We start from the raw sequence: 12,562 nt of genomic DNA on the forward strand, positions 1-12,562 counted from the left end.
TGCCTTGATATTATAGGGTTTGAGCTGAGAGACAAAGGTTAAAGATGAAGACAATCAGTTCAGAGAAGCTGAAGAAACACTTGAAGTTTCTTTCAAGGTGGAGATTATTATTACAAATAAATGAAAACAACTTCAAGGTTGTTAGAAATTAGTTACATACAAGCTGTCTTTATATACTTTTGTATTTACTTGTACAAGTAAGAGAGTGAAAATACAGATAGATCAAGATAGTAAATCAGACTTATCTTGTAATAATTCTTTTGTAACTCCCCGATAAAAATCATCAGCTTCTCTGTGGACGTAGGCTATCTTTAGCCGAACCACGTAAAAACCTTTGTGTTATTCTTCTTCCCTGATCTTCTTTATTCTATCGTGTACCTTTTTAACACCGATCGTGTTCCTCGACACTCCTATCATGTAGACTCTCCTCGGCCTCGAACCCCATCGTCTAGACAATCTTCAGTAAAACCTTCATCATCTAGACGAATATTGTCTTATCGTCACGAATCACTGCTTTACCTTCAATCGACTAGACGATACCTGCCTTCATCGTCCAGACGATCTCCGGTGGCATCTCCCTCAAGTTCTCCCTTTCTTTTCTCTCGATTTCTTTATGCAACAAAGAAAAGAAAGAATAGTAATTGAAAGTCTACAATCCTCAGAAGTGCTTGAAACTAATCTTAACCATCAAAGTGTAGGGTGAAGATTATTCTTCACACGGATTGTGCTTTTAGCACACTGATTTGAGTTTAATGTTTTTCCATCGGTGGTTTCTAGTTTTCACATTCGGACCAGGCTTTCATTAAGCCCAAGATTAACTTTGTTTCAAGTTTACAGTGATATCTCATAACCCACTAAATCTATCAAGCTCAACACAAAGTAAAAAAACGAAGTTGTGATCTTCTTACATTTTTTTGTGATAAGTTCCCTCTTCTACATGGCCAAAGGAGAATCATCCATCACGGCAACTGTCTTCCACTTCTCGATTTATCCAAAGCCCAACAATGATGTGGCTATCTAATTTTTTTATAGCATAGAAAAGTAACTAAAATAGAAACCTTAAAGATTATTTCAAGCATGCATTAGGAAAAACCTCCTTGTATTATGGATTTTTCATTTCCAAAGAAAGGAAGAAGCTAAAATGGAGATCCTTTTTTAATTTTTTTTTTATATAAGTATATATATCATCGTGCACGATCATTTGAAGATTATTTATTGGATTATATATATATATATATATATATTTAAATTATCTTCTTTAACGCTTCTATGTCATCTGTATTATTTGTTTCATTCAACTAGTCTTTTTCTGGTTCTTTTCTCCCTTTTATTTAGTGACCTAATTTGCTTTGTTTCTCTTGTCATCTTGTCCTTTTTATACTTTGAAACTGAAAAGATTGGTGTTTCAAATTTCACATCAGTGGTGACCTTGTTGAGCATTAAACTCAGTTTTTGGGCGGTTTTTAACAGACATTTAGAAGGTCAAACTATGTTCAAATTAAATGTGTGACCTATGGATGTTGATGCCCCAGATGTATACTTTCTGATGGTTCAAGTTTAAAGTCGTTTGGTATTTTCTATGAAAAGTTATGGCAGTTTGAGTAACGAAGGGTCAAGAATTACTGCAATTTTTGAAATTCTGTCTTAATTATTGTAATCTCTGGAAGAAATTTAGGAAGACACTTGGTGAGACTATATATAGTGGTATTGTATATTTTTCAAGACAAGGTTGAGAAAGAAATCAATAGAAGATTGAGTATTAGTGTCCATACTTTATTCTTTCTCTCTTCAATAAAAAGCTCGACCATTCAAATAATTTTGTTTTTTTTTTCAGACCTCCGTTCGTGGTTGGTTGTTACAAATTATCTTTCTTCTCTCTCAAAAATTGGAAAAAGTACTCCAAAATGAAGTTTCTTCCTCTCAGTATTGTCTCTTTTCCTTTTGTTGAACGAGAAATTTTAGACCAATCACAAATTACCACGTCATTTACTAAATTAATGATAAAATTCCAAATAATTGAATTTTGGACTAATTAGAATCACCACGTGTCCCAAATTGAAGTCGAAGACAAATTTCGATGATACAACGTGGTTTCATCATGACCGTTGAATTAGATTAATTTGACCCAATTTGATATTATTGTATGGGTTAAAGTAGCCAAAAATGGGCTGAATTTACCGAAATATCAAATCAAGCCCAAATCCAACTAATTGGGCCCAAAAGCCAGATACATGGACCAACCAAGCCCAAGCCCACAAGTGTTAGGTATTCAAGTGAAGTGGTTTAAATAGGCATTCAAGTGGGAGAGGAAATGATTTGATGCGTGACTCAAGGCAATGATGACACACGCGCAATAAATGAGATGGGAAAAAAATGTTAGGTGGCGTGTCCATTCGTTTACGATTCCCTCTTTTGCGATGAGTTTGATAAGGATGTGTTAGGTTACAATCCCCATGCTCCCCTAAACTCATTGCAACACTCGACACATCTAAACCTTGATCCCCCACCTCAAAAAAAATTTATCCAATCCTACTGAGCAGTCAAATGTTCCAAAAGTAGTAAATTAAATGAAAAGTAAAGAAAAAAAAATAGAAGGATAAAAGGATACAAAAAAGGATATAATGCATCCCTGAAAAAGATGTCATTGCTTTTCAGCATCGGGACTCCTCACACTTCATTATTCAGGTTTTCCCAAATCTATGTGTAACGCCCCGAGTTTTTTTCATAATTCAAAATTTGTATTTTTGTAAAATTCGAGGGCAATTTTGCTCATTTCGAAATTCAGTTTTGTTTAAATGAAAAGTTTGGATTTATGTCTCATTAATTTAATTTAAAGTTAAATTTTAGTTAATGCCTAGATTTTTCTTTTAAAATTTAAAATTTAAATTGGAAAAATTGATTTGATTATGATCTTTGGAATCTAAAGGAAAAAGGGATTAAAAGTTGGAAGAAAGAGAATAAAATAAAAGAAGATAAGATAGAATAGAATAAAATTAAATAAAATATTTTATTTTATTTTATTCACTTATATTTTATTTATTTAAATTATTTATTTATTTTATTCCTTTCCCCCTTTTCCCCTTCTTCTTCACGCACGTCCAGCGCCCCCCCTCCCCCCGATTTCTATTCCTATTCTGAGTACCCCTCCCTCTTGTTCTTCCCATCACCGAACCCTAGCAGTGGTGCCGCCCCATCCATCGTCGATCCGAGCCGACCTTAGCCACCTGCCGTCGGTTCGAGCTCTCCAGCCGAGGGCCAGGTCGCAAACCAGCTACTCGCCCTCGTCGGTGCCGCCTCGTTTGCGTTGCGTAGCCAACCCTCCAGCCACGAATGATTTGAATTATTCAAGTCAATTGATGGAATAGCATATTAATGAGATTAATATAATATGGTTAATTATAGATGTGATCTATAATTAAGAGAGAAATATTTGAATAAGATTCAAATATTAAATTCTTATGAATTAGATTCATGAAGAATTAATTAATTAATTTTGAGAAATGAAGGCAAATAAACATGTGATGTTTATTTATTAATTAATTAACTATATATATTAAATTAATTGACTAAATGTTATTTAATTAATTGGGCTCAAGGATAAATTAGGAAAGACTTGGAGAAGGGATAAACTCTTCTCCATATAAATATCCCTTTATGGCCAATTTAGGGGATAGAATTTCATTGTGAAAAACCCTAGCCTCCAATCTAGATTTCCTGTCAGATTTTTTATTCTCGACCATTCTCTATTATTCTTCCTTCTCCAAGGTGATAGAGACCACTCTTCTACCCTTGGATTCTTAGAGAATAACAAAGTTGCACTTGCGATGGTGTCCCTTGTTCATCGAAGAAACGCTCATAAGAAGACAGAGAGGAAAATGTAAGGAGTTTGGGATTCGACAAAGGTTTGTTACTTTATCCATTTGTTTCTTCTTTTAAAGCATGCTTCCAATAATTTTTATCCATTATTATTTCAGTTTTCTTTGGTGTTTTTGTTTCCTTAAAAGCTAAAAAACAAAATGCAAGGCGATCTCACGCTTCCGTGGAAATTTGATTCCCTACATGGAGATACTTAAATTGACGGTTTATGAAACACTTGCTACTTGGGGATGGAATTGGTTCTTGAGTCTTGTTAACCCGATTTTGCATGAGCGATGTGAGGTAATAAATGTTTTATCACTTAAACATCGTACATTAAATCCAGTATAAAATTTAAACTCAAATAAAGACCTAGACTTAAGTTATTTTTGGTCAGAATATACCTAAGTAAAAGTATACCTAAACTATCTAGAACACTTCAGTGAGAGATTAATGATATATATGATATATTATTTTTAGCTTTCACATCCCTAAGAGTTCACACCGTGAGATTCATGCTCGGTTTTCACGCATAGTGAGTTTCCCATGTTCTGCCTGCATGTCATTTTAGCGCGACCACTCATTCGGAGGGTTGTGACTTGGGGATCAGAACACCGCAAACTTCAGAAATGGATAGGGTCTCTTAGTTTCGTCTTCAGCATTGTCTGCCCCTCGATAGCTTGTTGATACCATTCTTTGAGATCTAAAAATGGAGGGTTACACTTACAAGAGTTACTAAGTGTTAGTAAGTTCTTGACCAAAAAGTTACTATAGGAGTAAGAGTTATTCTAGTATTAGTATTTAGTCAAGAATGTCTTGGTTCACTAAAGGAGTAAGTAAGTGTCCCTCAGTTGCGATTATTCTGACTCACTGAAGTATCGTTGCAATTAATAACGAATATGGGTATATTATTACTTTTTGCTAAAATTGATTGGATTTAGTAGCCTTTCACTAATAGAATTTGTTTATATCTTCAACATGTCAAACTCTATTATACAACTACTTGCTTCCGATAAATTTAACGGTGATAACTACTCAACATGGAAATCAAATATAACCACAATACTAGTGATCGATGATCTAGGATTATTTTCATAGAGGAATGTCCTCCGACTCCCAACTCGTCAGCAAACCGAAATGTTCGAGATGCTTATGACAGATGGGTTAGGGAAAATAAAAGGGCTCGAGCCTATATCATAGCAAGTATATCAGATGCTTGGACTAAGAAACATGAGAGCATGGTCATTGCTAAAGAGATCATGGATTCGCTGTAGGCAGTATTTGGACAACCATCCTCATCTGTCAGGCACGATACTCTCAAAGAGGTTTACAACCACCACGTAAAGGAAGGAGCCTCTGTTAGAGAACATGTTCTGGATATGATGGAGGAAGTAAACACTGCTGTCATAGATAATAAAGCTGAGAAAGTGAAACAAGGTAAATATGATTTACTCATTGTTGAAACATGTTTAGTGGAAAATGATAAACTGACCTGAATATTAGATTCAGGGGCCGTTAATCATATTTGTGCTTTCATTCAGGAAACTAGTTCCTAGAGACAGCTTGCAGAAGGTGAGACGATTTTCAAAGTTGGAATAGGAGAAGTCATCTCAGCTCAAGCAGTGAGAGACATGAAGTTTTTTTTTTGGAGATAGATTCATTTTACTAGAAAATGTATATTATATTCCACTATGAAAAGAAATTTAATATCGATCTCTTGTTTGTTAGAACAATTGTACAAAGTATCTTTTGAAATTAATGAAGTGTTTATTAGTTTAAGAGGTATTCAAATATGTTCTGCAAAACTAGAAAATAACTTATACACTACAAGAATTTTGGGCTTTAATGTCGGTTGGAAAAAATGAAACCGGATGTATAATGTCGGTTTTTTTTTTTTTAAAAGTGGATCTTTAATGTCGGTTTTAAACCGACATTGTACGTATACATTTAATGTCGGTTTAAAACTGACATTAAAGATCCGATTTTCTTTTTTTTCCTTAAAAAAAAAAAAAACAAAACCCATTCCCCCCCATTTTTTTCATTTCCCGCTTCTATCCCTATCTATCCTATCTATCCCTTTTCTAAACCCTATTTTCCCCATCAGCCAGCTCCTCCCCAGTCCCCCCCATTTTTGTTTCTTACGAAAATGATATTAGGTTACATTTTGTTTCTCTCCTTTCTCTCTTAGATTTCAGACAAACCTTCGTAGAAGAGAACTGAAACCAAAAGCTATAAAAAGTGGCGGCCAAAAGTGCAAAAAAAGCCAATCTCTTGGATCATCACTCCCTCAAACACCTCCTCGATGAATCTGTTTCTGAGGTAGAGAAGTAAGAGATATGTGGAACCAACAAGAAATGGTAGAAGTTGTAGATAGGTCGGCAATGCGGGTCCATATAGTACAGATTTGAAATCGATTTTGCATCTTTTCGTACTCCCGATGCCATTTATAAACAAGCAGCGAGAGTCATAGTCGATGCTTTGAGAAGATTCCAACGATGATTGAAAAAATAAATTGAAGAAAGAACAGAGAGATCGGTAGAGATATGAAGGATTTGAATCTATTTATGAGGTAATTCAATCTACAATTTCATTCCCCCCTTTTTAGATCTTTTTCGCATCAATTTTAATCTAGGTTTGAGCTTTTTCCTTGCAGATTGTCACCAACCGTAATGAAGGATTTGAATCTGTTTCTGAGGTAATGCTATTTGGCTACATTTTAGTGTTTCTGAATATAAACCAGCTAAAAAAACCACAAAGTTCTAAGAGTTTTGGTAATGCGATACATTTTTTGTTTCGTCATTCATATGTACTTCTTAGGGGAGAGAGGAATACTAGAGCATTAGAGATTTGAAGAAAGACTTTATTGATGTTTGATTCGTTGTTAGTTCATGTCTCTCTGAAAAGTGTCAAGCTGAAGAAAAAGAAGAAACACAAGAGAACAGAAAGGCCCAGGTTGGTAATTCTTTTGACATTTTTTTCCAACACCATTTGTTACATAAGTGTGCCATATTCAGATATTCCAATCCTGCAGATGGTAGCAAAACTGCATGGAATACCGAGACCATTTCTACTTCGGAGAATGAAATCTGATGTCGAGCTAATGCTCCCTTGGAAGAAAGAAATCATAATATATTGGTTATGATTGAAAGTAGCACTGTTTTTAATCTAATTGTTATAGATAGATTCTATAACCTGTGCATCAACTTCTCTTGTTTTCATAAATCTTATTTATATATTTAGATATATATGTCCGCCCAAATCCCCCTCTCGCCCAAATCCCTCTCGCTCTCGCTCATAAAGGCCAAATCCCTCGCTCTCGCTCTCTGCAGCGCAGCCCTCTCGCTCTAACTCGTCACTCCACTCTCGCTACTCTCGCTCTCTCTCTCGCTCTCCTCTTGCTCTCGCTCATACCTCCACTCTTGCTCTTGGACATAAAGTCCCCTCTCGCTCGCCCCGACCCGGCCCCGTTGCCAACCCTAGAGGAAACTGATCCTATTGAATCTAGCGCCTTGAGTAAGTGTTGTTTTTTTTTCTTTTTTCCTTTTAACTTTGTAAATTGGTGGTTTTTTCCCTTTAATTTCTTGGATTATATTCTTATCATCATGCGTTTGATAATTTATTCCGTGCCTTCCAATTGGATTTTCTTTATGTTGGAGGGAAGGGGACAAGGACATGTGGACTAATTAGTATTCCTGTGGTGAACTGTTAATATCACCATCACTTGTCAAAATTTCTTTCTTGACTTACTTTTCAATGGTTTGCACAAGTTGTTTTAATTCATAAGTCTTGTTAAATTTCATGGCTGAAAATACAGTTAGCTATGTGTCGTGGTTGTTTGTTCCACAATAGTCCATGTGTGCTCAATTTGAATCATGCCTTTTTGAGTTAATCCTACTGGTGGCCGCTTTATGTTTATTGTGTGGTGGTTTAATATTTGGTGATTGATCCTTGTTAACAAGAATTATTGGTACAGGAAGTTCACTTTGGGAAATTGATAGACTTCGACACCATTATTGTCCTCCTGTTTCAAGGTATGCAGTTTAATATTGATCCAGAAACTTCTGTTGCTTTGGATTTCATACTGAAAACTAGTCCTTATGTTCTTGTAGGTTAGTTTTATGCCTAGTATCCTCGTACAATCAAGTGTGTGAAGTGTTCAAGAGAGAGCTTGGCATGACACCGGATAAGGTATATTTACTTGGCTAAACCTGTTTCATATAATCAGATTATGCATTCATTATGTTGAATGGAGATTACTTTTGCAATCTGACAGAAATTGGTTATCTTGATTGTGTTATTGTTACATATGAGTTGACACTTCTGTTTTCTGTATTCTGATCACATTATAGCATGTTTCAATGTGCGTAACAGATTGAAGTTTCATTAACATTTGGCCTTTCATATGATTATATAAATGTGGTTATGATTATAATATTAATTTTTCTCCTTGGATCAGAGTTTGCATGAGGTTAAATTCTTAATCTCAGGCACATTACTTGTTAAGTTGAAGTTAAATTCTAAATCTTTCCAATTCTTCTATAGTTGCTAGATGAGCTGAAGAAGAAGAATCCTGATAATGAAGTCCATCTCAACAACGTATATTACATCTCTTAATCTCTCAAACCCTCCCAAATTTGTAGACAAATAAAATTATGTTGCCCTTACACGGAAGATTCTGTTGCCCTTGTAAAATCATAATTTTTGTATTACTTGTAATTTATGTTTTCAAGGCTTGAATTATTGTATGTCTTTTAAATTATAATTCTATAGCAGAATTTGTGGATTAAATGTAATAGATTTACAATCCATACATGAATAATGTCATAGCCATAGTGTTCGATGATGATGTGTCATGTTATACTTTTTTACCGAAAAAATGGATTTGGTAAGGGAACTTTAAAAAACGGAAAATAATTGATAAAATGGACAGATTCAGGCTTCAATGTCGGTTAAGAATCCAAAAAAAAAAAAAAAGCTTTAATGTCGGTTGCAACCAACAAGCTTTAATCACTAAAGACCTTTAATGTCGGTTGCAACCGACAAGCTTTAATCACTAAAGGTCTTTAATGTCGGTTGCAACTGACATTAAAGGCTGGGTTATTGGTGTTATTGAAGCCTTTTAATGTCAATTTAAAACCGATATTAAAGGCAACCGACATTAAAAGACTTTAATAACACTATCTTTAATGTCGGTTTAAAACCGACATTAAAGCTAGAATTTCTTCTAGTGATACGTGTTAAAACCAACTGAGTCTAAAGCTATTTTGAATACTGAGATGTTTAAAACAATTGAAACTTAGAATAAAAAGCAAAAATTTTCTCCTAATGCCTTTCTTTCACACTTGAGACTTGGACACATTAATCTCAATAGGATTGAGAGATTGGTTAAGATAGAGTCCTAAGTCAGTTAGAAGACAACTCTTTACCTCCATGTGGGTCCTGTCTTGAGGGTAAGATGGCCAAAAGATCTTTTACGGGAAAAGGTCTTAGAGCCAAAGAACCTTAGAACTCATGCATTCAGACCTCTGTGGTTCGATGAATGTTAAAGCACGGGGATAATATGAATATTTCATCAGTTTTATTGATGATTATTCAAGGTATGACTATGTTTACCTAATGCATCACAAGTCTGAATCTCTTGAAAAATTTAAGGAATATAAGGCTAAGGTTGAAAACCTATTAGGTAAAACAATTAAAACACTTTGATCAGATCGAGGTGGTGAGTATATGGACTTGAATTTTAAAGACTATTTGATAGAACATGGAATCCAGTCCTAGCTCACTGTATCTGGTACACCCCAGCAAAATCGTATATCAGAAATGAGAAATAGACACCTATTAGACATGGTTTGTTCAATGATGAGCTATGCTTATTCAAAACTAAATGCAACGGAAGAAATCAAAATCAATAAGCACTACAATTACAGTTAATTTGAGTTTATAAAGCATGCTAAAACAGTTTTGCAGAAAAGAGGGTTTCATGTTAGAATATCTTTGATGAACAGCTGAAATTCTTCTTCGAAATTTTTCTTCTCCTCTACGAATTTGATCTCCAAAACACCTGGACCACCACAAGGCTCTTCTCTACTATCCTCTAACTTGGAATGAGAGGTGGAATCATAGAATTGAGGTTAATTGTATTAGAGAAGATAAGGGTTTGGAGAGAAATTCTGGAAAAAAGAAATTCAACTTGCATGATGCTCTAAATATGATCAAATTAGATGTCTTTAAGCAAATTAATCATGCAAGAATTTTAATTTTAGCTTAATGACACCTCAAGAAGTTGATTGTGAGTGGGCTAGGTGTATCAAATGGGTGAAACCACCTCAATTAGAAAGGAAAAAGTTGGACAATTCCACTCAAAGTGGAATTTTCCATTTAAGATTCGATTTTGAATTTAATTCTTATTTTCACTAAAATTAAAACTATATTTTGATTTTTAAAAATTGAAAAATGTTTTGTTTTAATATTCTAATCTCTCCAATTTTAATTTAAACAAAATTAAACATTTTAATTATATCGAATATAATTAATCAAACCCTAAATTGAATTTGAATATTTTAAATTCAAAACCCTAATTCCGAATTTGAACATTTCAAATGTACTCAATTCACTAATTCAAGATTATTTTACGAGCTAGTAGAGGGACCTTATGGACGTATAGATCATGAGTTCCAACAATTTGAGATTAATTCTCTAAACTCTTTAGACCAGATTAAATCAATATTCGTTAACTACCGAGACACACCACTACAACTCGATAGTTGCACTCTTCTCATTGTAGATATATTTTTATCCACTTTAACCATGATTATTAAGTCAACCCTTCACAAGTTGTTTGTATTCACAGCTAGGTCAAAATAACCGTTTTACCTCTGTAAATATATCTTGCTCCTTAAGCTCTCACTAATCCTCCATTGAACAATTGGTTTATAGTCCAACTTATAAACCATGACCCTCTCGATCATAAAAGGGCGGGGCCTCATTGTTCAAGATCAGGAATCAACGCTTAAGAGAACAACCTATCTGTTAACCCTAAGTTGGGTAGGAGTGAATTCCATCTTGCAGAACTATCTCCCTAGCTATCTATCCGGTCTTATCCACAAAATGGGATGCTTATTGAGCAATGTTGATGGACTACCCTCACCTATGTAGATCAAAGGATAATCTCGAATAAACAGGAGTTCATAATTATCTCAGAATTAAGATCAAGTTACCTTAGATCATTGAATTTGAAATAGTAAGTTTTAATAGTTAATGGTCATTATAAAGAAAAATGACTATTTCGAGGCTCGGTCTTATGAAAACTCATTGTATAGGATGCCCCCACTCACCTGTCTCCACACAAATGATTTTGGAATCACATCATTTGTAGTAGTATACAAAATGGGCTGCATCCAATAATGTTACCAAAATGAGGTACCCAATCTCATCCATATACTTATAGTCCATTTTGATTATATACTAAAAGTTGATCTTTTTTTTTATGTTGCCACATAAAGTTAAAGTATTCATATTTATAGCCATGGATTCGTTTTTTGGATTTTTATTACAGAATGCAATATCAATAACAATTGAATAAAAAACTCAATAATACTTTTATTGATAAATAAAATATGTTAATCATATTTATGAATTGCGAGTTTAGGACATTCCTAACATGCTCAGTTTCCTAGTTCATTTTGGGGATATGCAGTAGAGACTACGATATATAGTTTGAACGTGGTTCCTTCAATGAGTGTTTTTGAAACATTTTATGAATTATGGAGAGGACGTAAAGGTAGTTTACATCAATTCATGATTTGAGGGCGTCCGACACATGTGTTGGTACAAAATCCAAAGAAGTTGGAATATCGTTCAAAATTATGCCTACTCGTAGGATACCCCAAACAGACAAAAGGAAGTCAGTTTTATAATCCTCAAGATGACAAAGTGTTTGTATCGATAAATGCTACATTCTTAGAAGAAGACCATATAAGAGATTATCAACCTCGCAGTAAGCTAGTATTGAATGAGATTTCCAAAGAAGCTACAGATAGACCAACAAGAGTTGTTGATCAAGCCAGTCCTTCAACAAGAGTTGTTGATGGAGCTGAAACATCTGGTCCATGATATCCTTCTCAAGAGTTGAGAGAGCCTCGATGTAATGGGAGGATTGTTCAACAACCTGACTATTACATGGGTTTAACAGAAACTCAGGGTTATACCTGATGATGGCTTAGAGGATCTATTGACCTTTAAACAGGAAATGGAAGATGCAAATCGAGACCAGTGGATCAAAGCCATGGACCTCAGAATGAAGTCAATGTATTTCAATTCGGTCTGGGAACTTGTAGATTAGTTAGATGAGGTAAAACCTATTGGTTGCAAATGGATCTACAAGAGGAAATGAGACTAAGCTTGTAAGGTACAAACCTTTAAGGTTCGACTTATGGAAAAAGGGTTTACCCAAAGAGAAAGGGTGAACTATGAAGAAACCTTTTCTCCTTTTGCCATGCTAAAGTCGATAAAAATACTCTTGTCCATAGTTTTTTTTTTTATGATTATGAGATCTGGCAAGTGGATGTCAAAACAGCCTTTCTGAATGGCCATCTTGAGGAGAGTATCTAGAGGACTGAGAGTGACTCAACATTGAACAGCCTTAAAGGTTTGGCAAGTGGATGTCAAAACAGCCTTTCCTACATCATTCTAAATGGGTCAACTAGAG

At 34.7% G+C, this 12,562-nt stretch overlaps 1 long non-coding RNA gene across 1 annotated transcript; it reads left to right on the top strand.

Annotated features, from left to right (window-relative positions):
- Positions 1–3,693: 3,693 nt before the first annotated feature.
- On the top strand, positions 3,694–5,510 carry LOC150037961 (uncharacterized). The gene is made up of 3 exons (XR_016527962.1): positions 3,694–3,902; positions 4,005–5,292; positions 5,397–5,510. It is a non-coding gene; the product is annotated as an uncharacterized LOC150037961 (long non-coding RNA).
- The last annotated feature ends 7,052 nt before the right edge of the window (positions 5,511–12,562 follow it).

Source organism: Benincasa hispida, chromosome 2 (assembly GCF_027475165.1).
Source record: "Benincasa hispida cultivar pf3 chromosome 2, pf3_genome.v1.1, whole genome shotgun sequence".
In the NCBI taxonomy this organism is placed as follows: Eukaryota; Viridiplantae; Streptophyta; class Magnoliopsida; order Cucurbitales; family Cucurbitaceae; genus Benincasa; species Benincasa hispida.